Raw genomic sequence first — 18,222 nt, 5'->3', positions numbered from 1 at the left:
AAGCAAATTTGTGAAGTGGTGAATATGTTAATTAATCAGATGGCAAAGGGGAATCCCTTCACAATGTATATATATATAAAATCACCATGATGCACACTTTGAATATCTTATAATTTTATATGTCAATTATACCTTAATAAAGATGAAATTAAAAAAAAAATAAAGGGTTTGGGAATAAGGAAGACACAGATAAAACTGCCATACATTAATCTGCTATTTTTTTCTTTCTTTTATGTATTTATTTATTATTTTTTTTAATTTTTTTTTTTTAATAATGGAGTCAGGGAGAGGCCCAGGGAGAGAGAGAGAACCTCAAGCAAACTCCCTGCTGATCATGGAGCCTGATACGGGACTCAATCTCAGGATATAGAGATCATGACCTCAGCCATGATATCAGCAGATAGTTAACTGACTGAGCCACCTGGGCATCCCCATTATTTTCGTTATAGTGTTCAATGATTTATTAGTTGCATATAACACCCAGTGCTCATCATTTTTACAAGCAAAAGTAAACAGAAAATGGGAGACACCAGATGGAGGTAAAGACCAGAAGAGGCTTTGACCATATGTAAATAATGGGAGGCCACACAGACAACATAAAATTGATCACTTAGGAAAGAAGTGGAGAGAAGTGAGTATTAAAATGACAAAGGGACAGAGAGAACAAGTTTAAACTCTCACTGTTTATGGCCAAAACCAACAAATAATGACTTAAAAAAAAAAAAAAAAAAGAAAAGAAAAAAGTAGTAGTGAGAATATAGAGTAGAATGGCAATATAGAGGCAATCTAGAGTAGTGGCCTCTAGAAGGCAAAGCTAAAACATTTCAAAAGGAAAAATAGAAAGGAGAAGACAGAATAAAGCAGATGAGGAGGGTGGGAGATGGGATATAGTGGGGAAGCATCCAGAGAAAATGACATGGCTGGCTCTTGGAGGAGGACAGTGAGGGAGTGATACCTGGAGGAGTCATGGGGCCAGAAGAAAATCACGTTGTTGTTTTTTGTTGTTGTTTGTTTGTTTGTTTGTTTTGTTTTCCCTTGCATTGAGAAAGACTCAGGTCCTTTAAATCCTTTATGGAAAGAACAAGTACAGGAAGAGATGATAAAGATAGAGAGAATGGAGTCAGCATTGGAGGAAGGCTATAATCGGTTGACATGCCCCTAAGATGGCGAGGTGTTAGAAACCAATGTTTAGGGATGCCTGGGTGGCTCAGTGAGTTGAAGCCTCTGCCTTCAGCTCAGGTCATGGTCCTGGGATCGAGCCCTGCATCAGGCTCTCTGCTCAGCAGGGAGCCTGCTTCCTCCTCTCTCTCTCTCTGCCTGCCTCTCTGCCTAGTTGTAATCTCTGTCCGTCAAATAAATAAATAAAATCTTCAAAAAAAAAAAAAAAAAAGGAAAGAAAAAGAAACCAATGCTTAGGAAGAGGATCCATTTTTATAGAACAGAAGGGGGCCTCTCCTGGAGTGAGGCGGGGAGGACAGAGATCAGGGGAAGAGGTGCCGATTCTAGCAGCCCCTCCGTCTCTTCTCTCTCAGTAGTACTTTTTAAAATTATTATTATTTATTTATTTATTTGAGAGAGTGTGAGTGTGGAGAGGCAGAGGGAGAGATAGAATCTCAAGAAAACTCCCCACTGCGTGCAGAGCCAGACTCAGGTAACTCCATCTCCTGACCCTGGATCATGACCTGAGCCAAAATCAAGAATCAGATGCTTAACTGACTGAGCCAACCAGGTGCCCCTCTCAATAGTATTTTTTAGTCTAAACCAGAATCTCATGGACATAAAGCACAGCTGAAGGAAACAGCTCTTGCACAATGTAACTAAGATAGGTCTCAGTCCACAAGGAGTGAGATCCAGCCTGGCTTCTTCTTTCGCCCATTTCCTTCCTCTGGGTTTTTATGACTGAATACAAATTCCTTAGCTACTTATTCACTAAGTACCTACTCCCCTCTTGGCTCTTTTCCATTGCGGTAATATCACCTCAGGGACATACCATCAAAGTAATTCATCTAAAGTCTTAGAAATCAACCTGTCTACATTACTGTGTTAGAAAAGAAAAGCCAAAAAGGATGCTCTGTCCTAATGCTTATGCCAGGAGTCAGTTTTAGAGTGAAGGAAAATCAGCTCTGGGGGAGCCTCCAGGGAGCCTAGATGTCTGATGGAAAAGGGAACTTCAGTTTCCCCCTCTCTGGTATGTTTAGGACTTCAGCTTTTATTATTTTATTGCTACCAATCTAGAAAAGGGGAAAAATAAAACCACGCCATTCTGGGAATAAGTGACATCATTTCAATCTTCGAAGAAGGGGAGAACAAGGTGGGAGAGGAGAAAACAATCTGAGGAAAGAACAGGATGATTATGGTTCTAAGTTACGGTTATGTTAGCAAAACCCTCCTATAGCAGAGGCTGAAATGACAAGGTAGGGAAGGGATGATCTGGGATGTAGGAAAGCACGTGGCCAGTGTCAGGAATAGGACTGAGGCCAACACTCAGCTACCTACACCTTTGTCTCCAGTCTCTTCTAACCATGTGAATCAAAAGTTAGCCGATGGATGCTTGGAGGTCAAAATCTCAATACAGCCGTGAACCCCAGGTACCTGAGAAGGCAGTGCACTGAGCCAGTGGTCAATCTGTAGTCACAACAAAAGATGAGCAAGGACAGGTTTCTCTTCCCCAGAGGGGCGAACACAGAGCTACAAGAGGAGAGCAACTGCTGCATCAATAAATAAAGGGGAAGAAAATTGAAGGATTTTTCTTTAAAATGGATATAGGGGACTTTCTTTGTTGATGTAGACTATATTATTTCCCAGCCCATGTGAGAGTGAACTCCTTGGAGTTTATCTCTGGGTCAAAGGCAAGGTGGAAGGTGATATTATTTCCATGGGCTAGAGGCAAATATCCTCATCTGTAGTGTGGGATAATAGCATCTTTTTACAGACAGTGTGGGTCCAGGGAGCTAAGCAAAGTTCTTGACATAGAGAGGACTGTTAAAAAGACATTTCTCTTCCTTTCATAAACCATGTCCAGGCATTCAGTTTGGCTACTTCACTGGAAAAAAATTAGGAAGAAAAGGTGAATACAAGAAAAAGATTGGGGAGGGAAAAAAAAAAAAAAAAACTTGGGGAAGATTAGAAAACCAATGTAAGTAATTCTACATTTTCATGTCTCTGATAAGAGTGTGTTTTTTGCTGTTGTTGTTGTTGTTGTTTTGTTTGTTTTGTTTTTTTAATATATCAGCCATTATAAAAATAGAGATGAGCAGCTATTTCCCAAAGCATCAATCTTTGTGTTTAGTTGTTCCCAGCTTCTAAATTCCCGCAAGTTCATAATCATTTCTTTGACTTTTCCCTTAACTTTCTGCATACCTTAGAGCTGTCTACTCACTTGTGACCTTGGGAAATTTCTCAAGGTTGTCTTTAGAAAAGCTTTCACTGGGTACTGGGTGTTTAGCCCCACTCTTTCTCCTCCTCCACTTAAAAACCCCTAGATCAGTAACATTAGTCCCATTTTACAAAAAAGGAAACTTATATTTAAAAGAATGTGACCTTGGGAGTAGATTTTGGAGGTCCTTTGCCTGGCTTTGAATCCCAGTCCCTTATTTACTAGCTGAGTGATTTTGAGCACATTGCTTGACCTCTCTGTGCCTCAGAGTTCTCATCTATAAAGTGGGAATAATATTTGTATTCGTCCCATAAGACTATCGTAAAGATGAAAAGGGGAAATGTTTAAGCGCTTATCACAGTGGCCTTGAACTAAGGGGCTTAGAATAAATAGTAACCCTTGTTATTGTTATTGAAGGGTTTAAGTAAATTACATCTAGTAAACAGCAGTGCATACTATAAAAGGCAGGCCATCTTGTCTCCAGAATTAGGAGTTCTCTCCACCATTGGGATATACACATACATGTTGTGTCATTTTATGAATTCAACTGAACCAGTCTTTGGAGGAAATTATTACAGCTTAAAAACGATCAGAAAATTCATCTGAGAAATTTAAAGGTGTCAGAACATTGTAAATAGTTTATTCTTCCTATAATCGAAGTTGAAGGATGGATATATATGATTTGCAAACAAAATAAAATAAAAATGCACACATAGTGATTTAACATGAATGTCTCAAATAATGAAAGTGGGAAAAAAAAAAAAAAGTGTCCTTCCTTGCAAGGGTAATGAACAATTTACAAGAGAAGTAAATACAATCTGCAACTCATTAAAGTCTTAACAATAAGCTCCCTGTGGTAAAAAGGAATTTATTAGGGCTGGAACACAACATAGGTGAGGTGTGATGAATGGATGGCTCTAGGAGACATTGGGGAGAGGGGAGCAGTTAAAGGGATAAGGAAACATATCAGGAATAAGCTGCCTCTTTCTATGCTTCTGAATGGAAGATGGGAGAGCCATTTAGGAGTAGAGAATGACCAACATCCCCTTTGTAAAGGCAGATGTTTCAAGGTTGTCCTACTTGGCACCAGTATTACAGAATGGAACACTTGTGCTTCTCTGAATTTTTTGGTACCAAGATTTTTCAGACACCTAGATGGTGTCCTGCCTACTCAATGCTTTCTTCTTATCTTGTTCTTCTCCTCTCCTCACACTTTCTAAGGACTCAGACTCTGAGCTTGAGTCCCAAACCTGTGTTATTATGTGATACTAGGAAAATCATTTCTATGGGAAGGGAGGTCAAATGGAAGCCCAAAGGAAAAGCCACTCTCTCTCTCTCTCTCTGGCAATATCATAAAAAAAGGATCATTTCTCCAAGGTTCTCGCCAGCTGGCTCTGAAGGAGCTTGTTTAAGAAGAGGAGACGGGGCGCCTGGGTGGTTCAATGGGTTGTGCCACTGCCTTGGGCTCAGGTCATGATCTCAGGGTCCTGGGATCGAGTCCCGCATCGGGCTCTCTGCTCAGCGGGGAGCCTGCTTCCCTCTCTCTCTCTCTGCCTGCCTCTCCGTCTACTTGTGATCTCTCTCTGTCAAATAAATAAATAAAATCTTAAAAAAACAAAAAAAAGAAGAGGAGACAAAGGAATTACAAGTGAAAGGGATATGAGGACATGTGAAAGTGTGGCTGCAGGAAGCAGCGGTTCCGCTCAAGGGTTCATTAACCTTTGAAGGGTAGGGGTGCAGTGGTTCTTGGTGCCTGGCAATGTGGAGGTTTTCAGATTTTTTAAAGATAATATGAAACACATTTTTTATATTACATGATATACTTGGTTGCTGTGGACAGTGCCACACACTCAAACCAAAATTTCAGCAATAAAACAGATGCTTATTTCTGCAAAGTAGGGTTAAAAAAAAAAAAAAAAAAGGACTGTAATTAGCTTTTTAAAAGTTCAGTTGGCTGAATTCATTCAAATTCAACCGTTCTCCTATTAAGACAGTTTTTCCTATAAGCAGTACGCCCTCAGGTCATATCCTTTGTGTCAAATTAAATTTCTCTCTTACCTTTGGGCATTGGCCTCTCCCCAACTCCCTGCATTGCTCTATAATTTTCCTTAAGAACTTGGAAGGCAAATACCAGATTATGTTGTAAAGAGTAAGTCATGGACAGGCCCATTGATCAGAAATTAACCTACAGGTTTTTCAAATGTAACTGTTGAATTTTTTGTGACCCAGAGTCTGTGACTTTAATTCCCAGTTAACAATTTCCTTTAAAGTCTAGCATTCAAATGGGATTTCTCTGTTCCTTCTGTGCACCAACCCACCCCCTGGTTACCATGTGTCTGTTTTTGTTGTTGTTGTTGTTTTTGGTAACCATTTAAGTGGTAAATAAGGAGAGAACATTTTTGAAAAATTTACATTGTATCATTTCATGGACTGGAAAAAGAGAGGATACCTTTAGAGTTTTTAAACTGAACAATGTGTGAGACTACATTTCTAGACTATCTCAGGGGTTCTCCAATTTGTATGTGTTTCAGAATCATCTAGAGATCCTCTTTCCAGAGTCCCTGATGTAGGAGGTCTGGGGAGGGGTCTGAGAATTTGCATTTCTAGCAAGTTCCCAGGAAAGGCTGATGTTACTGAGAACCACCAGGCTGTAGCATCCTGAGGGGCTGGTCACATGCCTACTGGGTTCACCAAAGGAAGGGATAGGGATACATCAGCACACTTAGCATAAGAATGGAATTAAGTACTGAGAAAATCAGAAATGTCCCTTGGACCATTCCACATCATAAGATTAAGAGCAAATGGCTTCCAAAATTATGATAGAAATACCTAATTTTAAGAATGGGATAGGGGCACCTGGGTGGCTCAGTGGGTTAAGCCTCTACCTTCAGCTCAGGTCATGGTCTCAAAGTCTTGGGATCAAGTCCCATGTTGGTTTCTCTGCTCCGCAGGGACCTGCTTCACCCTCTCTCTCTGCCTGCCTCTCTGCCTACTTGTGATCTCTCTCTGGGTCAAATAAATAAATAAATAAATAAATAAAATAATCTTTAAAAAAATGGGGTAGCATATAATAAATGCACTACATAGAGCCTATACATAATACAGGGTTAGACTTAGTTTAGTTTAAATAAAATGTTCTGAGAGAATTCTGGATCCTGAATTCTCATGTGAAAAGATATTACACTATTTCTGCAATTTAAGTGTAATGTCTAATACAACTGGGGCATTCAATGACTGTTTGTAGAGAAAATAAAACAGAAGACCAGCTTAGACTCACTGGACTCACTTTGTCTCCAACCTTCTTCTCTGTCCACTGTACTCATGGTTCTGTGTTCACTACTCCATACATATCTCATCTTCAAATCCAATAGATGTATTTTATGTTTTACCAAACTTGACCTCTATGCAGCATTAAATCCCATGAGCCATTTTTCCTTTCTTAAAACTATCTCCTCTGAATTTCAAGAAATCGCTTTCATTTGCTATTCCTTTGTGAACACCTTTGTTCTACTGAGTCAGTTAGTCTTTCTATACTTGATCGTTAAAAGTTGGTGTGCAGGAGGTTAGCATGGGTTAGGGAGAGGGAAATGAAGAGTTAGTACAAAAGGGAACAGAATTTCAGTTTGAGAACATGGAAAAGTTTGGGAGGTGAATGATGGTGACGAGCGCTCAACATTGTAAATGCAGCTAATGTCACAGAGTAAGACACATAAATATGGTTAAAATGGTAAATGTTATGTATATTTTACAACAGTAAAAATGTTGGTGTTTATTCAAATTCGTCCCAGTCTCCTTACTATTCAGTATTTTATTTTTAATAATCACATCCAAATCCAAACTTTCAACTGTCATTTATACTCTATAACTTAAACTTAATTTTAAAGCCTACTATTTCTAGTTTCAAATGATACCCTAGATCCATCAATTTGATCATTCAGAAATCATTCACAACATGCCATTTACATATCCAACATTGAGCTAATAATTCAGTATATGCTGTAAACCAATAGATATTTTCATTTGGATATATGTCCTAGTTCGGATTCTCTCCAATTTAATCCTGAATCCAACACTTGGGTACAGATCACTTTAGGTTGTGGTGGTAGTGGTGGAGGGTTATAGGAAGCACAAGAGAATTGGTGAGATGGAACAAGGAATGATGTATTAATGAGGAGTTGTGCATCAGTGTGGGGTATGGGCAATTCATCCTGTCGGGGACTCTGTAATCTTTAAGGAACAACCACAGAATGATCCCACCAGCAAGTTTGGGAAGGTTGGCACATGTATCTTCAACCCCCATCTCTCACTGTTGGAGGGTTGTCCCCAAAGGACATTAAATACATCACACTTCTAGATCCTGCCTGCTTGAAGAAGAACAAGTTCCAGTGATGCTAGAGAAATTCCTCTTGAAGTAAAGAATGCTCAGTGTGCTGAAAACCGCACTCCACAAATATCCTCAAGAAATTATGTGGACCAAGACAGCACCAGCCCTTCTTTCAATGTCTCCTGAGCCTATTAAATCAATACTTCCCAAACTAACCATTCAGCCATCTCTCTCACTCTTATACCTCAGCCCATCTCCTCATTACAGTCAAGAGCACCATTGTACACCCTGATCAAATGTGGAACACAATATCCCACTTACTGAGTAACTATTGTATTCAGGGCATTGAAAGAAGTTGATTTACCTTCTCTCATATGTTCAACATTATGAGTAAAAAAGATTCCCCATTCTAGAAATAAGTAAATCTAAAGATCATCATCTTCAAGTCATTTGCCCCAAATCACACAATTGTGATGTAACAGAAGCAAGTTTCAAACCCACATCTGATTGACTTCCAAATCTAGTCTCATTTTCCTCTTCTGTAAAATGGAGATAATAGTATTTCTTCAAAGCACCGATGAAAGAATTACATATGTTACCATATATTTAGTTTCTGGCATATGGCCACCCAAGGTAGATATTTCATATATGTCGATACCCTCCCCTGGCCCTGACTGGCCCATCTCTTTCATCGGTAGAGTAGTTGAAACTGTAAAAGCCCAAGGAAAACAAAGAAAAGAAATGTGTATTTTTTGCTTTAGTCCCAAAAACAATAATAGAAGTTCAATAGATGAGTACTCAATTTTTTCCCTTTGTGTCTCCTGACTTCCATAATCTTCTATGCCAATTAGTCTCCCATATTTTCACTAAAATGGTATATATAATAACAAGACAAAACAAACAGTCAAACAAACAAAAACCCTTTAAGGATTATTGATGCACTTACACTGTAATCCAAAATTTATCAGTGTGTCCCTGAATGGGTTTCATGGTCTGTGCCTTTTTTTTCTGTATATACAACAAAAAGCTATTCAAGGTTCCCTGATGGTTCTGTGCTAACTTCCTTCTAAAGGTCTCTGTGCCTTCACTCTGCCTGGGCTCTTCTCACACTGGTCTTCATCCCCAGATTAGTTTGCTCACCCTCTGTGAACGCTTCCTCCCTTAACCACTGAGCCCTTAGCTTCCTCTGCATTAGTTTATGACTTTCCCTTTAGGATTCCCTCTGTACTTTATGCATACTGTACAATAGTCCCTAGTAAAGCCTCTTGCAGAGACTGCACTCCACAAGAAAAGAGATTATATTTTATTTATTGTTTTTAATCCCAAGAGCTAATCTATGAGATAATAAAACAGTAATTATGTAGTGTTTAATGGGTTAATTGAATAGAGCTGTAGTTCAGGCTAGCTGTTCTAAAAGACTTCAACAAAATAGTCTCAGATAGTTTTATAGGCAGAAGTTTCATTTTAATGAGTCGTGGAATACAAGTAAAGATAATAGACTGAGAGACATTTTTGCACAAATTGATCTGAAAATAAAGAGGAGATGAGAAAACATAGCTCTCAGGAGCTGGTGGGAAACTCTACCAAGTCATAGTTTATATTATCCTTCCTCTTATACTCTGATTAGTGAGGACCCTCCTGAGCTACATATTTAGCAATAAATAATTAGTTCAATTACTAGAGATGGGGTACAGGAGTAAATTACAGGTAAAGACACCAGGTTTAATAAATACATGAAGATCTTTACTCATTGCACAGCTATTTTTCAGTATGCACCAGGCAATGGGTAAAGGTTACAACTTCTGCCCAGGCTCTTATGCAAGGAGAAAGGACACCACGTGGATTCCTGGTGACCCAACTGGGTGCCCTTCCCAATTGTGATGGAAAATGATAGGCAGAGCAACCTGTAACTGCAAAAGACCTCATGACCAGAGGGTCTGGTCCCTCAAGGATGAGGCTCTGGGTCTGTATTTATCTATTGAGGCCAGCAGCAAGCATGGTCAAGAGGAAAAGGAAATTAGAATGGGTAATGCAGTAGAGAGGTGATAAGTACACCTCTGAGTCGCAGTCCTGAGACCAGCTATAGCTGGATGAGTATGGTTTATCCTTCTATCTTTCATCTTACAAGCTCCCCTCAAGAACAGAGCTCTACCAGAAACCTGTAGAAACTGTTTCCTCACTGTATGTGGATAAACTCATCTGCAGTACACAAAAGGAGAACAATGGTAGACAGGGAGGCACACTGCCAAGATCACATTCATAAAGGACTTGTTGTCCAGTCATGGAGAATATGGTCAAGAAAGATTCTCCTTCTGCTCTTTCCTTCAGAGTCTGTCTCTACCATAGAGAACTGTCTCATCTAATGTCATATCCTTCCCAAAGCAGTGTGCATCTTTGTGACTGAGTGAAGTGAGGTGGGTGTAAATCTGAGTCCTCAGAACCCTGAAGGCTCACTATATGAGTATGAGCTTAGAGTATATTTCACCTTAACTACAGCCTACTAAGGGATAGCCTTGATAGATAATTGAAAAAGAAATGTTTTTCTACGAGCAGAGAATTCACATTCTAAGAGAAGTTCCCTGAAGTCAGCTTATATATGGAACTTGGGCAGTGGAAAATGGCCTGGCTGGCTGGAAGGAGTGTAGAAGAAGAAAGATTGGAAGACCAGTAACAAGGATGTCTGGGATAGGAGGAGGTGAATAGGCAAGGAGACCAAGAAGGCCATCAAGTGGAAAGATCTTTATGTGTTAATTTCCACTAGGAGAAAAAAATGGTTTAGCCAGTTGGTCTAAGCCAGTTTCTATCCTTGGTCACCTCCGTTCTAGTTCTAAAAGATTTACAATATAGACGAACAGGCTGTGATGATAAAGATGGAGGATATGCATAAGGTCCCATTAGCCAAAACTGATCTAGCTGCTGCCACTGCCACAGTTCAATCTGCCTGCAGCAGAGCTCATCTCTTGGTCTCCAAGTGGCACCATTCCTTGAGGAGATCAGAAGGTCACTGGATAGAAAGTGACAGGGTTGAATTTCTTCCATCCCAGAAATATAAGCAAATCATTTTGACAATGATAGATGTATGCACACCTGAATACACATGTATTCTGAGTGGAGTTGTGGTTTTCTTTCTCTTCTTGAAAGGCCTCAGAGCCATCTTTGTATGGACCCAGGATTATATGATCTACTTTCTACATGTTACCACTTTGAATCAAAGACCTATATATTTTGCAGTATCCCCATTAAGATGGTGATGTTGGATAAAGAACACAAACATGAAAGCAAGAGTGGCCAGGGTTGCCATCTCTCCTAGGTATCCACTCGGGAAATTTGTACTTCTTGTCCCCATGCTGTGAGTGGAAGTATTGCTAGCTTTTTCTAGAACCAGATCTCTTTCATGTTCTGCTGTATATCTTTGGACCACAGTCACCACCTGTCACATGGAGATTTCTCAGGTGTATGAAACACACATCAGGCCACTATAGCCCCCAGATTTTAATTTTACAAAACATCCTTTTTATTTTTTTAAAATAAAAACCCAGAGAGAGAGATCACAAGTAGGCAGAGAGGCAGGCAGAGAGAGGGGGGAAGCAGGCTCTCTGCAGAGCAGACAGCCCGTTACGGGGCTCCATCCCAGGACCCTGAGATCATGACCTGAGCCAAAGGCAGAGGCTTCACCCACTGAGCCACCCAGGCGCCCCACAAAATGTCCTTCTAAGTTCGAGTTCATTTGACTTGAAATGAGAGAAAAGCATGAAGGAGGGAAAATTCTCCTGAACTGAGCCTCTTTAAGGAAATGATCTCTCTTGGCCCCTCAAAGGAGATTTTGAGGGCTAATGGACTAGAAACCAGTTTTGGAATGAGAGAGTACTGGCCACTGGTCTTGATTTGGTTCTTGGCTTTTGGGAGCCTCAGAGTAAAACAAAAGCAGAGAGAAAATATTCCATTTAAAACCCTCTTGCACAAGGTCATAAATGTGTGTTGAAGATAATACATGGGGGTTTTGAATGCCAGGCCAAGGAGAGTGGAGAACATCAAAATTCTCCAAATTAATTTTTGGGGACATCTGTTCCTGCTTTTCTGTGTATTTCTGCGTTTCTGCTTGCAGGTTCTGTGAAAGCTCAAAAATATGAATGGCACAAGCCTGTTGGAGCCCAGTGAAAATTCGGTTTTCATTATATGCCTCAGATAATATATCAGCTCCCATTGATTTGAAACTTGACTGAGGTCTTCTCAAAAGACTTAAATTTCTTTTCTGGGTTTTTAGATTGGACCAATTTCGCTCAATTTTGAATTTCATTACAAACTGCCTTCTGAATTCAATGGAAAGCCGATTTCCCTTGCAAGCCCACCAAATGCATCTCTCCAAATTGCACTTGAACTTTTCTTAATGGGATATCAGCAAACTCCATGATAAATATTGATCTTGTATTCAGGCATTTTGAAATAAAACATTTCCCATTTTCATGCATTTCACCCTGTGGAGGCAAATCCTCCAAAGAAGAGGCCAATCTTCACCTTTCATCAAATAACTAGTACACCTGGTTTCTACTGAACCAGAAGGATCTGAACAGGTTTTCAGATGCCTTCTCCTCAAATTAGCTGTTGGATCTTGAAGCCCAAGAGTCAAAGGCTTATTGAGAATTTGTGGTGTCAGTAAGAGAATTACAAGGATACTCACATATAATATATATTCCTGGGAAAGGCATTTCTTTTCTTCATGGAAAACCTATCATTTTGCCTAAGACTACAAATGTAAATATCTAAAAGTTATATAAAATTTAAATTGCCGGAAAAAATGGAAAGCATTATCTGTTTTTTTTTTTTTTTTATTAAACCATCAGAGGCTTCTCTGTCAGTAGCCTGAACCTTATTAATTCATCTCTCTACTCTAAGTGTACTAACCTCCCGCTCTAAAAACTTGATTTTATCCTGTAACATCTGAGCCCCCCAACTCTTAGCAGTTCTCCATGGTTTAAGTGTTCAAATTCTTAGTCTAGGGATCCAGAACATTTGCATTCTGGTTCCAACTTATTCATACAGACCAATCCCCACCCCCCACTCTTACAAGGATGAGCCCTTTCCCCCACTTAAGATGCAGAATATTCTAGCTTTTTCCTGCCTATATCTCAAGGGTGCCCAGTCCTCTCAAATTATTTTTTTAAAGATTTTATTTATTTATTTGACAGGGAGAAATCACAAGTAGTCGGAGAGGCAGGCAGAGAGAGAGAGAGGGAAGCAGGCTCCCCGCTGAGCAGAGAGCCCGATGCGGGACTCGATCCCAGGACCCTGAGATCATGACCTGAGCCGAAGGCAGCGGCTTAACCCACTGAGCCACCCAGGCGCCCCTCAAATTATTTTCTAATTAACAAATTCCATACTACAAAGTCTTAGACAAGGACTTGGAGACAGGTTTATTTGGGAGGTACCTCTGAAAACAGGAATGAGAGAATGGGGAAGTGAGTCCAACACAGGGAGGTGCATTTTGAAGCAGATTGCTATTGTGAAAAACTGGGCCTCCGTGTTTGTGGGGACTTTCTTTACAACCTGCTAGAATGACTGTCAGCATTATGTCTGAAGCAGGAAGAAGAGGCATCTGCCTCTGACTTCTGTTCTTCAGTAGTGTGGGATTCCTGGAAATCATTTATTCTCCCACCTTTCTGTACTGCACTAGGTACGTGATCTAAGTAGCCTTTGGTAAGAACAAATCCCTACAGCAGAAAAGTAGAATCTCACTATGTTTGGGGTGGGGTGCATCAGGGCGCATGGAACTGTCCCCTAGGATGTCACTAAAATCAGAGATGGGCTGGGAGCCTTGGTTTGGGGCATCAATAGCGTTGGCCCATCTTCCACCGGCACTTCAAAAGAAGCCCCAGAGGGACTTATGTTTGCTTTCTCCATGTCCCTGACTTCAGATGCACCACCTGGCTTCTGCTTTTATAGCTCCTCACTGAATCACAAGTTCTATTTAATGCCTTATGAATGACCTCTCAGGAGACAGATGGCCCCAGGTCCTCTGACTTTTACGTGCTTGCATGGTTAACAGTCCTTCCCCAGTGCACAGGGCGATACAGACATTATATGCATCTCTAGCCTCCAACCAGACGCTCTGCTCAACAGCTACCACACACACCTTTTGCTTTTACAAGTGCTCAGAACTTCCTTTCTACACAGTTTGTCTCCCCACCTCCCTTTTTCAACATCCCCTATTTAACATCTGTTTTGCTCATCATGATACAGCTCGTGTTTCAGAGTCCTATTTAGCTGCTGCATCACCTATGAAATGTTCTCTGATTGCCCCAATATAAAATGATCCCTCCTTTCTATTAATTCCTGTGATAATAACTATGACACACAAATGTCAGCAGAAATACCCTGTGCTTTCAGATTCAAAAGCAACAGAGCAATCAACTTTCTCAAACGTTCAGGGATTCTGGGAGGAATGACTTACAATACTTTCTATTCTCAGTTGCTGTCTCCTCTGAATTAATTCAGTTTGTAGACCACTCTGTAGATGCTGTCTCTATTCAGGTACATGTCAGAATAGACTTGGCATGTAGCTCTCTTAAGTCCAGCAACAGTGATCACAATAACATAGCTATCAACCTACATGAGTCTTTCCCTTGCTCAGAAAACTGACAAAGCTTCTTATGTACCGATGGTCATGTAGTACTGGAATATAAAAGTCACCTTGGCCATGTGTGACAAAATAGGGACTCAACTCTCTTCCATACTAATGAGGGTCCTTCAGTTCTCTGTCCCTCCATTATGCCATGCCTCTCTTTACCTGTCCTAAATTTCTGTTCATGTCACTTCTTCCATACCATGCAATCAGCTCCCCAACAACAATCTTAATGTGATTATCACAGTATTTGCCTAATACTGTCAGTTGCTTCCCACAATGAAATACTGGTACAATTTGTAAACTAATAATTTTTGCCTTTCAAGAGTGGCTATTAAGAGAAGACAGATATGACCCTGGTAATGATGAAGTGCCTTCTAAGAAAGATGCTCCCTGGGTCTGACTCTGCTTGAGGGACCTGGCACTGCTTTACTGCCACCCAGTAATGATGAGACACTGAAAAAAAAATGACTCACTAAGTGACAAATATAAAACTGATGTGTCTCCAAAGTGTCACTTTATCAACACACAATAAGAAATATAGCCATCCTGTGGGCTAGAGATGTCCAGATCTTTTCTGAGTCTTTTTTTTCCTCTGTAGCCAATAAACATGGGACCCCATATCATAGTCAGAAACTGCTATCAAGTAACTCTGAGGAATCACTGAAAGAGAGTGGAAACAACCAAAGTTTTTATAACCAGTCCAGTGTTTCTTTAATGCCCTTTAGTAAGCATAGAAAGGAGGACTGGGAGAATAATCCCAAGATCAAGAACAACTGGATCTACATATCCGATCGATTGGACGCTGCTAACAGAAACTCCTCTGATTCTTCTCTTTCCATATTAACAGGCATGTCCAACTCCATTTTTATTGACATTATCTTCTAAGTATATTAATCTATTCAAAAATATTGCTCTGGTGTCTAGCCATCCCAGGAGCCATGTTCTTGCTTCAGATAACTCTGCATGCCTATGATCAACCTTTTATATATTGTCTTACAGCTCAATTTCCCCAAGTTGCATGTTGTTAGGACAGTTTTATATTTCAGATCAGATGAAGCCATGATATTCTGCAATTTGTAGCTCTAATCTTTAAAATTCATAAGTTACATTTCATTATTCTCCATTTTATAGTCTATACCTTATCCTACTCAACTGACATTTGCCTCATTATAGATATTTGTATATGTTTCCAATATTTCTTCTCTTAAGTGATGAGGCTCTTTAAAGGCAAGGGCAAAATCCAGGGGGCACTAAGTGACTTGCAAAGGTGTGAACTATACTATATAAAGCAAGAAGCAAAGGAGAAACTAAAGGCAACTATTACATAAAGCATGTAAAAAGGCAAAAACAAACAAGCAAACAAACCTGACTAAAAACTGTTGATAAGGATTCATATTATTAAGGTTGAACCTTGAGGAGTTACACACTATTTTTTCCTAAAAATTAGTAGAATTTTCCTCGGTCCCTAACCATGACCAATCCAAGGAAGAAGAATATGTGATGAGAACAGCACTGGGCACTTCAAGGAAGATTAGTAAGAGCCTGGGTGACAGGTTGCTTCCAAGAAGAGGGATATGATTTGCCAAATGGGATGAGGAACACATTTGAAGCGAAATGACTAATTCACATCATCACTGCATGAATATCCGCCATTAAAAAGAGAAGCAGGGCCGTGACTCAGTTAGTTAAAGCTGCAGGTCAGACTCTAGAGTTTGAAGGTCAACTCTTCCACTTGCTACTGAGGTATCTTCATAGGTTTCTGTTTCCTCATGAGGACAATGAGGTTGAGAAATCCTACCTTAAAGAGCTATTGTAAAGATTGCATTTTTATTGCTCATGGTCCCTGATCACCCACTGTAGCCTAGACACCACCTAGAACAGCTGCTGATATAATCTCATGCAATTTTTTAAAGAACGCTGAGATAGGGACGCCTAGGTGGCTCTGTGGGTTAAAGCCTCTGCTTTCGGCTCGGGTTATGACCTCAGGGTCCTGGAATCAAGCCCCGCATCAGACTCTCTGCTCATAAGGGAGCCTGCTTCCTCCTCTCTCTCTGCCTGCCTTTCTGCCTACTTGTGATCTCTGTCAAATAAACAAATAAAATCTTAAAAAAAAAAAAAAAAAGAATGCTGAGATAGGTTGTATGACTTACCAAGGAGAACAAGAGGGCATAGAAAGATCACGCAGGGTCAGCAGGAAATACACACTGGATCTAGAATTTGAGGCCAAGCATTCTGATCCCAGAGGTCCCGTGGTCTTAACCAGATTGCTGCATTGCCTCCTACATGACTCATTATATACCATTAGAGGTCTCCTTATAAGAGACAATGCACAAAAATTCTTTATACCAGAGCTTAAGACACAAGTTCCAGTTCTTATTACCTTATTATTATTAAATTATAATTATTAAGTCCCACTTAAAAACAATAGACTGGGTTTCAGACAACCTTAATTCTTGTCTTAGCTCTGCCACCGAATTGATGTATGGCTTTGGAGAAGTCACTTTCTTCTCTGGCATTCATTTTTCTAGCCTGTATAATGAAGCCTTGCCTATGATGTTGCCTTATGCTCTGTTTCAACAGCCTATGATTCGCAGGTAAATGTAAGGACTATTTATTAAACAGCTTAGAGGCTCCACTGAGCAAACTTTAAAAGCCTCAAAACTTTGTTTCCTGAGTACATGGTTTTACTAAGTATTTTAGAAAGGATGCCATGTTGGAGGGGAATTAATAAGGCTAACGATTTATTTGTATTATATGTTTCATGCAAGAACTGAGAAGAAAAAAATAGCAAGTAAAAAAAAAAAATCCCATATTCATTTTCCAGAATGAGGCTCAGAGCCACAGAGGTGGAGAGATTTCATTGCCTGTCCAGAGTGATCTTGGATGTCCCTTGAAATAAATTGATCTGGGGTCCTAACATATGTAATTTCAATTTCGGTAATGGTAGGTCTGCAGCATTAGCTGCAGTTGCCAAAAAAAGGGTTGACATTTATTACAGGCTCAGACATGGAGAAAAATGATTCTTCACATGAATACATTTGCCTAAAGCAATGATAGTCTCAGAGGGAAATCATAAACAGAAAGAAAATGCTACTTGACTACCCTCAAATCCTGGGAAACCTAGAGAGGCTGAAGAAAAAAATAATTAGCATTCAGGAGAATTCACTTCCCTTTTTCCTTAGCTCATTGTAAGGGATTCTGTTGGTGTTCTGCCATATCCCCTTAGTGGTTTCCATTCCTTGTGTGCCAATGTTCTCCTGCTCAAGCATCTGTGCTTCTCTGCCTGGGGACTTTCTCTGGCGGAGCACGGGGCAAGCAAGAGGCGCCAGGTGGCTGATGCTCCTGGGAGCAGTCCTCAAGTAATGCCATGTGGCACCTGGTGGGTAAGTATTTCCTCAGCCGTCAGATAGTCATTGTTTAAGTCTGTCCTTCCAGGCATCAGAGGTCCTGAGCGAGACTGAGCCCCAATTCCCATGTTAGTAACACAGTCTTTGAGAGCACCTGCACCTGGAACTGGCTTCTGGGATGGTTTTGAGAATATACCTGTCAGATCCCTGACTGCAGAGACTTAATTGACTGGGTCTTAGACCCAGCTGTTGAGTTCTTAAATCCAACACCATATTCACACCAAGACCGCACTTCCAGTGGACTACTCTCAGCCAGTGCCTGCCTGACAGGACATTGAGGCATGTGCAAGATTTCTCTAATAGCTTCCTTAGATTCAGGGGCTCCAAATAGGCCTTACCAGACCTTTCTTAGCAGTCTAAGATTCTTCTGCCCAATCTTCTTCCTTCTCTGTCCTTCAAACCTCTGCCGAAATCTGACAAGTTTGTAGGTTTATCCTAATCTCTCCCCATTTTCTCTTACCTGCTTTCCCTCAATGAAATCCTTACACATGTA

The sequence above is a fragment of the Mustela lutreola genome, chromosome 1 (assembly GCF_030435805.1).
Source record: "Mustela lutreola isolate mMusLut2 chromosome 1, mMusLut2.pri, whole genome shotgun sequence".
Lineage (NCBI taxonomy): Eukaryota > Metazoa > Chordata > Mammalia > Carnivora > Mustelidae > Mustela > Mustela lutreola.
This window is presented reverse-complemented; position numbering follows the sequence as displayed.